Raw genomic sequence first — 11777 nt, forward strand, 5'->3', positions numbered from 1 at the left:
GTCAGGCAGACCTTTTGCAAACTTTGACCAACCAGTGGAATGACTGACAAGAAGTCGACATAAGCCAATCAAAAGGCAGCTTTCTCGTGCTTTATGGCACTAATGTCAAACTGGCAACGATGCCTCGAATGTTTTTTGACAATTTCTCAATGAAAAATTTAAAAATTGAACAAAAGAACATTCTTTGACTGATAGATGGCCTAGTGTGTAACGATTCAGTCATAAAGCCTGTAACTGTCATTCGGAATACTTTCAGTTAAATATTTCGGGGTTGCATGATCAGAAAAAACATTCCTACTGTCACTTTCATGATCTGGTATGCGACGCTCTGATTTTGGTCAGATGAAAGGTCGTTCTGATGTGACCCTGGCAAAACCTGTCCTTGCATGACTGGTCACTGGGACTTTTATATATTTGAGGTGAAGATTTCGAGATCAGCAGAAGAATGCTACAGGTAAAAACAAAATAGTCCTCAACTTAGTACGTGTTCATGTTTCATGTTTACAATTTCAGTTTCTACTGTATTGATTCAATAAATATGTACATATTGATTTTATTAAAAGGCTTTGATAAATGTAAATCCTAAGTAGATATTCAAAACAAGCCTTGCACTTAAGAAATGATTTATTCATAGAGAGCACAAGTGTCCCAATTATTTTAATGGAACAAATTGGAAAATCTTCAAAGCTTTAATGTTTTGATGAATGACGGCCATCTTGAATGAATCATTCTAAAACGTCCCAAAAGTGAGTCTGCTAAATATTCAAGCTCCTTCAACACATGGAACTGTATACACAGATGGTCCAATATTTCAATAAATTAAATCTCATATGCTACTTTGTTCATTTCAAAAACCTTCTCATTACAGCCATTTTGAATTGAAGAGAGACCCTTCCGTAGGGCTTCTTTGTATTCTAGATTGTGCCAGGATTCAGTCATAAAATCAGGGTTCAGGGTACATGGTTCAACCAATGAAATGCCAGAAATATTCCTTGACATGCAAAAGCACACAGTCTGATATCAAACACAAGAGAGACACAGTCTGATATCAAACACAAGGTAGACACAGTCTGATATCAAACACAAGGTAGACACAGTCTGATATCAAACACAAGGTAGACACAGTCTGATATCAAACACAAGAAAGACACAGTCTGATATCAAACACAAGGTAGAACTAGTCTGATATCAAACACAAGAGAGACACAGTCTGATATTAAACACAAGAGAGACACAGTCTGATATCAAACACAAGGTAGACACAGTCTGATATCAAACACAAGGTAGACACAGTCTGATATCAAACACAAGGTAGACACAGTCTGATATCAAACACAAGAGAGACACAGTCTGATATCAAACACAAGGTAGACACAGTCTGATATCAAACACAAGAGAGACACAGTCTGATATCAAACACAAGGTAAAACTAGTCTGATATCAAACACAAGAGAGACACAGTCTGATATTAAACACAAGAGAGACACAGTCTGATATCAAACACAAGGTAGACACAGTCTGATATTAAACACAAGAGAGACACAGTCTCATATTAAACACAAGGTAGACACAGTCTGATATTAAACACAAGAGAGACACAGTCTGATATTAAACACAAGAGAGACACAGTCTGATATCAAACACAAGAGAGACACAGTCTGATATTAAACACAAGAGAGACACAGTCTGATATCAAACACAAGAGAGACACAGTCTGATATCAAACACAAGAGAGACACAGTCTCATATTAAACACAAGGTAGACACAGTCTGATATTAACTGACTTTGTGATAGCTGCTGCCATCGTGGCCACATGTAGTTTCTCAAATAAAAACAGTAATTTGTTACTTGAAGAGATAGACGTAATAAACATACTCTATACAAACAACATGTCGGATTGCTTTTGAATCTCTTATTGAAATCAGCTGCTGTTATAGCTATTTACATATTTTCTGGATGTGAACAGTCCTTTATTGTTGCTAAGGGAAATATAGAACACAGGATAATATTGTTTTAATGTTTCTGTGGTTTTGGGGAAGAAAACATTTTTAAAGTCACTGATGGAGGACAGCATATCCATGCCACAAGCTCACAATGACAAGGTTGTCTGATCTGTATAGAAAAGAACGTCTCGGTGAATATGTAAATAAATAACACTACACCTAACCAAAGTGATTGTGGATTTTTAAGACTACCAACATATGCTGTAACAGTGGAAGATGGTTTGAAATCAGATCTTGTAATCTACTCATATTATCGAAGATCTCATAATTTATTCACATTAACAAAGATATCGTTAGGTACTTATGTCAACAAAGATCTTGTTATCTACTCACATTAAAGAACACAAGAAGACATGAATTTTACATGGATTGAATTATTTCATTCATAATGATATCATTACTGATTTTAAGTAATGGTAATAAGATTTCTGTCTCACTAACAAGATATTCAAATTATTATCTTACTTGGTGATCAGCTTGCTAAAATATAGAATAAATATCCAACTAAGTGTTTCAGAAATACTTCACAGAGACAGCCTGTAACTGAGGCTGTTGCAGTCTGATGTTACCCTCCGTTACCCTCCGTTACGCAAGAACTTAACAAATTAAAATACTGTCAATCTCCAATCTTCATACCTGTAACATATGTGATACGAGTATGTTGTTGTACTTATGTTTAAATTATATTTGTTATGAATCTTATGTGGGCCTGACACCTTATTACTAAAATAACTTAATGATATCAAGAACAGGATGTTTTTTGCAAAGAATAAAATTCAATGTTTTAATCAAAAGTTCACAAGTTCCAAATGGAATATCTATGGTCACATGACAGGTCTTGCTTAGAGGCTGATAGTCAGTCCCTAGTCAGCAGCAAATGTCGGAAAATATTCCAAAATTGGAATTAAACATTTCTCAAGTTATTTTCTTATGTTTATAACTAGTGTCATGTGATGATGACTTGTATTTCACGGATAACCAGGGCCCACTTGCACAAAACAATCTTAGCTAAGATGATCGTAACTCTCTTTAACATAGGCTTACGATAGTTTTAGCGCTAAGACCGCTTTCTGCAAGTGGGCCCTGACCAATACAGATGAAGTGGCCTTAATGCTTAGTTTAACATTATTGCACTGAATGCAAAGTTAAAATACCTCTGAATTTTGGAAAATAAGAACTTTAAAAATAACTTTAATTTTGAACAATATAACAATTTTTCCCAATTTTGCCTGCCAAGGGAAATTAGTTTGGAATAACTGACAAATCTCTGCATGAATTACAAACAGTCCAGTCCACCTCATCAATGCCACAAGTGAGCAGCATCTCGCTATACAAGGCCCAGCAATAAATGAAACAAGGAGGACAAAGTCTAGGCAAAACCTCTGAATTTAAATCCCTCTTATCAACTTGTGCTGACATATCTTGTAGGAGGGGGCAAATGAGCCATCTCTGTTGAACAGACCTTTTTTTAACTTAAATAACAGTTTCTGTAACACCAAGGAGATCCATTAACAGATCATATCTAACAAATATATAACAAATAATCCAATGTGTCACAACAGTATTGTATGTTTGAGTGGTGATACAGAGCCATATAGCGCCAGGTGATAAACTGCATCCTCTCACCCCCCCAACCCCTCCACCGACATGCATTATAGCATATATATCACACTGTTATCAGTCTCTATTGACAAGAGCGCTACTCCGGGCAGTGTGACTGGCAGGTGATGCTACACACAGACTAGTGTCGCAAACATTGTATTGTTTTTTCTTCACTGATGTGACAGATGTGATAGCATCAGCAGACTGGGACATATTTGAGTGGGCCCAAAGGGTTATCAACAGACTAATGGATGTCAACTTCCTTCTTCTTTCAATACAATGTTTTATTACAGGTGCTGGTACATTGATCAAGCAAGAGATGGATGCCAACTTCTTTCTTCTTTCAATACAATGTTTTATTACAGGTGCTGGTACATTTATCAAGCGAGAGATGGATGCCAACTTCTTTCTTCTTTCAATACAATGTTTTATTACAGGTGCTGGTGCATTTATCAAGTGAGAGATGGATTTCAACTTCTTTCTTCTTTCAATACAATGTTTTATTACAGGTGCTGGTACATTTATCAAGCAAGAGATGGATTTCAACTTCTTTCTTCTTTCAATACAATGTTTTATTACAGGTGCTGGTACATTTATCAAGTGAGAGACGGATTTCAACTTCTTTCTTCTTTCAATACAATGTTTTATTACAGGTGCTGGTACCTTTATCAAGTGAGAGATGGATTTCAACTTCTTTCAATACAATGTTTTATTACAGGTGCTGGTACATTTATCAAGTGAGAGATGGATTTCAACTTCTTTCAATACAATGTTTTATTACAGGTGCTGGTACATTTATCAAGTGAGAGATGGATTTCAACTTCTTTCAATACAATGTTTTATTACAGGTGCTGGTACCGTTATTCAGCAAGAGATGGATGCCAACTTCTTTCTTCTTTCAATACAATGTTTTATTACAGGTGCTGGTACATTTATCAAGTGAGAGATGGATGTCAACTTCTTTCTTCTTTCAATACAATGTTTTATTACAGGTGCTTGTACCTTTATCAAGTGAGAGATGGATTTCAACTTCTTTCAATACAATGTTTTATTACAGGTGCTGGTACATTTATCAAGTGAGAGACGGATTTCAACTTCTTTCTTCTTTCAATACAATGTTTTATTACAGGTGCTGGTACATTTATCAAGCAAGAGACGGATTTCAACTTCTTTCTTCTTTCAATACAATGTTTTATTACAGGTGCTGGTACATTTATCAAGTGAGAGATGGATTTCAACTTCTTTCTTCTTTCAATACAATGTTTTATTACAGGTGCTGGTACCTTTATCAAGCAAGAGATGGATGTCAACTTCTTTCTTCTTTCAATACAATGTTTTATTACAGGTGCTGGTACATTTATCAAGTAAGAGATTGATTTCAACTTCTTTCTTCTTTCAATACAATGTTTTATTACAGGTGCTGGTACATTTATCAAGTGAGAGATGGATTTCAACTTCTTTCTTCTTTCAATACAATGTTTTATTACAGGTGCTGGTACATTTATCAAGTGAGAGATGGATGCCAACTTCTTTCTTCTTTCAATACAATGTTTTATTACAGGTGCTGGTACCTTTATCAAGTGAGAGATGGATTTCAACTTCTTTCAATACAATGTTTTATTACAGGTGCTGGTACCTTTATCAAGTGAGAGATGGATGTCAACTTCCTTCTTCTTTCAATACAATGTTTTATTACAGGTGCTGGTACATTTATCAAGTGAGAAATGGATTTCAACTTCTTTCTTCTTTCAATACAATGTTTTATTACAGGTGCTGGTACATTTATCAAGCAAGAGATGGATGCCAACTTCTTTCTTCTTTCAATACAATGTTTTATTACAGGTGCTGGTACATTTATCAAGTGAGAGACGGATTTCAACTTCTTTCTTCTTTCAATACAATGTTTTATTACAGGTGCTGGTACATTTATCAAGCAAGAGACGGATTTCAACTTCTTTCTTCTTTCAATACAATGTTTTATTACAGGTGCTGGTACATTTATCAAGTGAGAGATGGATGCCAACTTCTTTCTTCTTTCAATACAATGTTTTATTACAGGTGCTGGTACCTTTATCAAGCAAGAGATGGATGTCAACTTCTTTCTTCTTTCAATACAATGTTTTATTACAGGTGCTGGTACATTTATCAAGTGAGAGATTGATTTCAACTTCTTTCTTCTTTCAATACAATGTTTTATTACAGGTGCTGGTACCTTTATCAAGTGAGAGATGGATTTCAACTTCTTTCAATACAATGTTTTATTACAGGTGCTGGTACATTTATCAAGTGAGAGATGGATTTCAACTTCCTTCTTCTTTCAATACAATGTTTTATTACAGGTGCTGGTACATTTATCAAGTGAGAAATGGATTTCAACTTCTTTCTTCTTTCAATACAATGTTTTATTACAGGTGCTGGTACATTTATCAAGCAAGAGATGGATGCCAACTTCTTTCTTCTTTCAATACAATGTTTTATTACAGGTGCTGGTACATTTATCAAGTGAGAGACGGATTTCAACTTCTTTCTTCTTTCAATACAATGTTTTATTACAGGTGCTGGTACATTTATCAAGCAAGAGATGGATTTCAACTTCTTTCTTCTTTCAATACAATGTTTTATTACAGGTGCTGGTACATTTATCAAGTGAGAGATGGATGCCAACTTCTTTCTTCTTTCAATACAATGTTTTATTACAGGTGCTGGTACCTTTATCAAGCAAGAGATGGATGTCAACTTCTTTCTTCTTTCAATACAATGTTTTATTACAGGTGCTGGTACATTTATCAAGTGAGAGATTGATTTCAACTTCTTTCTTCTTTCAATACAATGTTTTATTACAGGTGCTGGTACATTTATCAAGTGAGAGATGGATTTCAACTTCTTTCTTCTTTCAATACAATGTTTTATTACAGGTGCTGGTACATTTATCAAGTGAGAGATGGATGCCAACTTCTTTCTTCTTTCAATACAATGTTTTATTACAGGTGCTGGTACCTTTATCAAGTGAGAGATGGATTTCAACTTCTTTCTTCTTTCAATACAATGTTTTATTACAGGTGCTGGTACCGTTATTCAGCAAGAGATGGATGCCAACTTCTTTCTTCTTTCAATACAATGTTTTATTACAGGTGCTGGTACATTTATCAAGTGAGAGATGGATGCCAACTTCTTTCTTCTTTCAATACAATGTTTTATTACAGGTGCTGGTACATTTATCAAGTGAGAGATGGATGCCAACTTCTTTCTTCTTTCAATACAATGTTTTATTACAGGTGCTGGTACATTTATCAAGTGAGAGATGGATGCCAACTTCTTTCTTCTTTCAATACAATGTTTTATTACAGGTGCTGGTACATTTATCAAGTGAGAGATGGATTTCAACTTCTTTCTTCTTTCAATACAATGTTTTATTACAGGTGCTGGTACATTTATCAAGCAAGAGATGGATTTCAACTTCTTTCTTCTTTCAATACAATGTTTTATTACAGGTGCTGGTACATTTATCAAGCAAGAGATGGATTTCAACCTCTTTCTTCTTCCAATACAATGTTTTATTACAGGTGCTTGTACATTTATCAAGTGAGAGATGGATTTCAACTTCTTTCTTCTTTCAATACAATGTTTTATTACAGGTGCTGGTACATTTATCAAGCAAGAGATGGATTTCAACTTCTTTCTTCTTTCAATAAAATGTTTTATTACAGGTGCTGGTACATTTATCAAGTGAGAGATGGATGCCAACTTCTTTCTTCTTTCAATACAATGTTTTATTACAGGTGCTGGTACATTTATCAAGTGAGAGATGGATGCCAACTTCTTTCTTCTTTCAATACAATGTTTTATTACAGGTGCTGGTACATTTATCAAGCAAGAGATGGATGCCAACTTCTTTCTTCTTTCAATAAAATGTTTTATTACAGGTGCTGGTACATTTATCAATTGGGGTGGCCCAGTCGTCTAAGGCGCCGCGATTCACTGTGCAGAGTTGTGTCCCTTGGGCATGCCAGAAACCTATGATTGTCGGTTCGAATACTGATTCGCCCTGATTATGTTTCTAGGTTTGTCAGCACCATACCCATGCTCGTGGGTTTCACCGAAGTGGTAAACGTCTAAGACCTGCATCTTTCGGGCTTTCCTCCCATATTAAGCTGACACTCCGTGATATACCTGCAATACTGTTAAAAGCGGCGTTAAACCAAACTCACTCACTCACTTTAACAAGTGAGAGATGGATGTCAACTTCTTTCTCCTTTCAATACAGTGTCTTGTTTCAGTGTCAGTTGGTACCTTTATCAAGCAAGAGATGGATGGCAACTTCTTTCTCCTTCAATGTGATTTCCAGTGAAAGGTCAAACTAAGCCATTGTTTGTTTAACAAATAAGCACGGAAACGTACATTGAAAGATTACACAAGCTGAAATCTATGTCAACTCTGTCTTTCTTGATACCACAGGTTATAAAATGCCATTTGAGGAATCAGCATCTCCTCATTATCATCCTATCAGTTGTGACTTACCTACAGATGGGTCAGGTGGTTGGAGAGGGAACTATCAATATGCTGCTAAGAGGTATACACAAGATTGATACGTCTGTTAAAGATGCTGTGTCAATGTTAAGAGGGATAAAGTCACTTACAAGAATATAATTACCTGTCAGATAGTGAGAAGGAGACAGAAGCGTTAAGTCAACTAGCAGAAGGGCGATAACAGCTCTGACAGGGTGATAGGCAACAGCAGCTCATGAGAGGGGTACTCACTTTATATCATCAACAGATTACAGTCTGCATGTTGGGTATCAAAAGTGAAATATTAATTAACAAGAAAACAGCATTATCACTATCACCCGCCATGGCACACATTAGAACTTTGTTTGTTCATATAGTAGTGAATATTAGCTGTAAAAAAGTGTCCGATAAAGCCGTAAAAAGAGATAGCCACTTCGGACACTTTATGTCATCAGAAAAAAATATTAAATGTGGAATTAATACACTCAAAAGGCCCCTTCTCTGTCAAAAATAACTCAGTCTTGATAAGTATCTCTTAGAAAAGCTAACTTCAGTAGTTTGTGAGAAAACCTGTTCACAATGCACCAAGTAAACTAACATGGATCAAGGGCTGTAACTCTGTAAAAATAAATGATGGGACCAATTTACGAACTCAGTCTTGTCAAGTATCTCTTAGATAAGCATGCAAACTTTTCATTCAAGTAACTTCAGTAGTTTCTGAGAAAACTTGTTCCCATTTTACACACTATGTACAAAGTTGAAAAGCATGGATCAAGGGCCATAACTCTCTAAAACAATATTTGACAGGACCAAATGTCAAACTCAATCTTAACAAGTATCTTTTAAATAAGCATGCAAACTGTCCTTCACGTAACTTCAGTAGTTTCTGAGAAAACTGGTCCCCCTTTCACACAGTATGAAAAGCACTGAGCAAGGGCCATAACTCTGTAAAACATTAATTAGCAACACCAATTTTGTCACCTCATTTGAGATCATCACCAGGAACATTAGTGTGTAAAATTTCATTTCTCTGACTTAGATAGTTTCGTCCCCATAGAGAAGTAGAAGACGGAAGGATAGACGGATGGACACCATTCCTTCGTCCCCTGCCCCACTTTGAGGTGATAATGATTCCACATGGGTTAAACAGAAGCAATCACTGCTGAGATAAGTATTACACTGTGGAACAATGTACTGACCAGTACACACATCTGGGGTTAATGCCAAGGTGTATGATCTATGCTGAAGTAATGGGGCTGATTTCAGCAGACAACAGGGTCTGTTCTATAGCACATTTGCTAAACTGCTGCAATACATAAATGTTTCAATAATTGTCCCTCTGTTATATCTTTAAAGGGGCACTTGACTTCATTGAATTGGCAGTCCAGCAGAGTTTGATTCAAGTCAGTGAAACACCACTTCTTGGTCTGCTGTCTCAAATGGTAAGTGTGACAGTAAATGATCACCCAAATGACAATGTCTTAGTTTTACACACTGGAGTAATTACAATGTCAAATCCTGGACAGAAAACTGGCAAAACTCTATGGAGAATAGTCCCCTGACTCTACCCATCTCTGGCAAACTGGACCCTCTCTATTGTACTTCTACCCCAAAAATCTTTGTGACTTGCGTTTCCTGATTAATGGTGCAGATTTACCTGCATTTGTCTAGTAGACAGGTGTATTTGTCAACGATTCCCCATAAATGAAACTGTTGATTACATCTAATGTATGTGGGGATATTTCACACAGAAAAACTTAAATGTAAAGAATAAGTTTTTCCTTTGCATGACACATTTAACACGTATCTAGTTCTGAATCATATGTATCACATAGCTTTTCTTTTTAGATCAAAAGATCACTGTAAGATAAATATCTTAGTATTAACTACAAAAAAGGTTCAAACATATATTTCCAAATACTGAGTTAAAGTTGATGGATTTTAAATCGTCATTGCACTTTACTACACCGACTTCAGATACCAGAAAAAAAAACAAGATTAACAATTTCAGCATTCTGCATTAAAATCACTTAGAAGCAGCTTTCAAAGCTATAGCACCCCAGTCCACAATTCATAAGGGTTAAAACATCCACTGGGCAATTAGAAACTACTAAAATTAAATTTCCCTACATATAAATTACATATATTATTTGGTCTACTGACTAAAATGTAAATGATGTAAGTAAAATAGAAAAACTACAAAAATTAAGTTTTTAATTTTCCGACTGACTATTTTCGGGCAAATGTTTTTTTTCTAATTCAGCATCCAGAAGTGATCCTTCTCTTCAGTCAATAACAGACAAGAAATGTTCCCCTAGAAGACAGCTTGATGTATAGTATGTAGATATTTCCCCAAATATATGTTTGAGGTTGACTGCTACAAGCTTGGCTAGCCCGATCTGCCGCTCTGTCTGTCTGCACAGGCTTTGTGTATTGACTCAGCAAACATTCCGCCACGCAATTAGCTCCTGTGTATTGTGCACTCATGAATCATAATACACACATCTTTGTACATCACTCTAGAAATCTCTCACAGTAAAACAATAAATAGCATGTTTGCTTAGATGATAAACCCCAGTCTTTTACCGAATTTGACAGCTTTGAAGTTAATTTGAAAACTACTTTAAAATAATTTATATTTCAATTAATGGCTTAAAACTGTGAAATGTTTTCACACAAACAAAGCTTTCCAAGCAATTAAGTAATGACTTTTGTCACTACTCGAATTTTAAATGATAATGAATAGTATTGATTAAGTTTAAGGGTTCGTCTTTACTTAAAACGACTTAAGTATGAAGTTTTCGCCTTCAAGCGCTAAAACAAGTGGTATCAAAAGAACTATGCATGTTTAAATACAGTCAGCGCCGTCGAGAATAAAATTCAACTTTATTGAGACGAACACTGGTGAAACGAGAAGTGCGTGCGTGGGATTTTGTGATTGTAACCAAGTTGTTGGGATTGTCACAAATCGTCGGCGGTTTACCGCAGTTAAATGTCAGTCGATACTGATCTGACTGACTACACTGTGGACATGACAAGTGGCTAGATCTAACAAGTTAGGAGTCGGACATGGAATGAAGACAGAAAGAGTCACGTACCTTTATCGGACCTAGTAAATCCGTTCACTACGAGCCACTCAACTCGCAGTGTCTCGGTAGACCAACCCGAGCGGAAATTATTGACGTATTTATAACAGGGCTTTCTATTGGTTCACCGACAATGAAAGGCAACCTCTGATTGGATATATGCATATTGACTTAGCAAACTTCCCCCACCCCTTCATAAAGAGAATCTTGTGGTTTTGAAATGGGTTAAGGCGAAGGCAAATTAAACTTGCGCGTCAAAAAAACTCTTTATCTAACAGCGTCCCGGGAACGGTGATAGTAGTTTTAAGCTTGATGTAGGGTATATGGATTGAGGTAAAATAAACACAGTTGTATTAAATTTAAAAAAACACAACTTTTAAAACTTGTTTTACATTAAAATGTGACATCACATACGAACAATCATATTAGTTATCATTATGTAGCACTGAAGGTAAATAGATACATTGAACAACGAGAATACCTTATGCAATATTTTAAATGTGTATGTGAGAAACATTTTATGCCGCTTTAACAGTATTTCATATTCACGCCAGGGACTCCAAGAAATGGCTACACGTA

The 11777-nt window shown here is 35.8% G+C and overlaps 1 protein-coding gene across 8 annotated transcripts in view; it reads right to left on the bottom strand.

Moving 5' to 3' along the window:
* The window catches only part of LOC139463495 (putative extracellular sulfatase Sulf-1 homolog), a 104589-nt gene extending 93297 nt beyond the window's left edge, over positions 1-11292 (bottom strand). For 4 of the 8 annotated variants that reach the window (XM_071245494.1, XM_071245644.1, XM_071244799.1 and 1 more), the window contains exon 1: positions 11211-11292. The gene's annotated coding sequence lies outside the window, so the exon portion shown is untranslated. The remainder of the gene's footprint in view (positions 1-11210) is intronic. The other 4 variants (XM_071244868.1, XM_071244985.1, XM_071245071.1 and 1 more) reach the window with 2 other exon arrangements.
* Positions 11293-11777: the final 485 nt, after the last annotated feature.

This window comes from Haliotis cracherodii, unplaced genomic scaffold (assembly GCF_022045235.1).
Source record: "Haliotis cracherodii isolate W230 unplaced genomic scaffold, xgHalCrac1.p SCAF_1, whole genome shotgun sequence".
NCBI lineage: Eukaryota > Metazoa > Mollusca > Gastropoda > Lepetellida > Haliotidae > Haliotis > Haliotis cracherodii.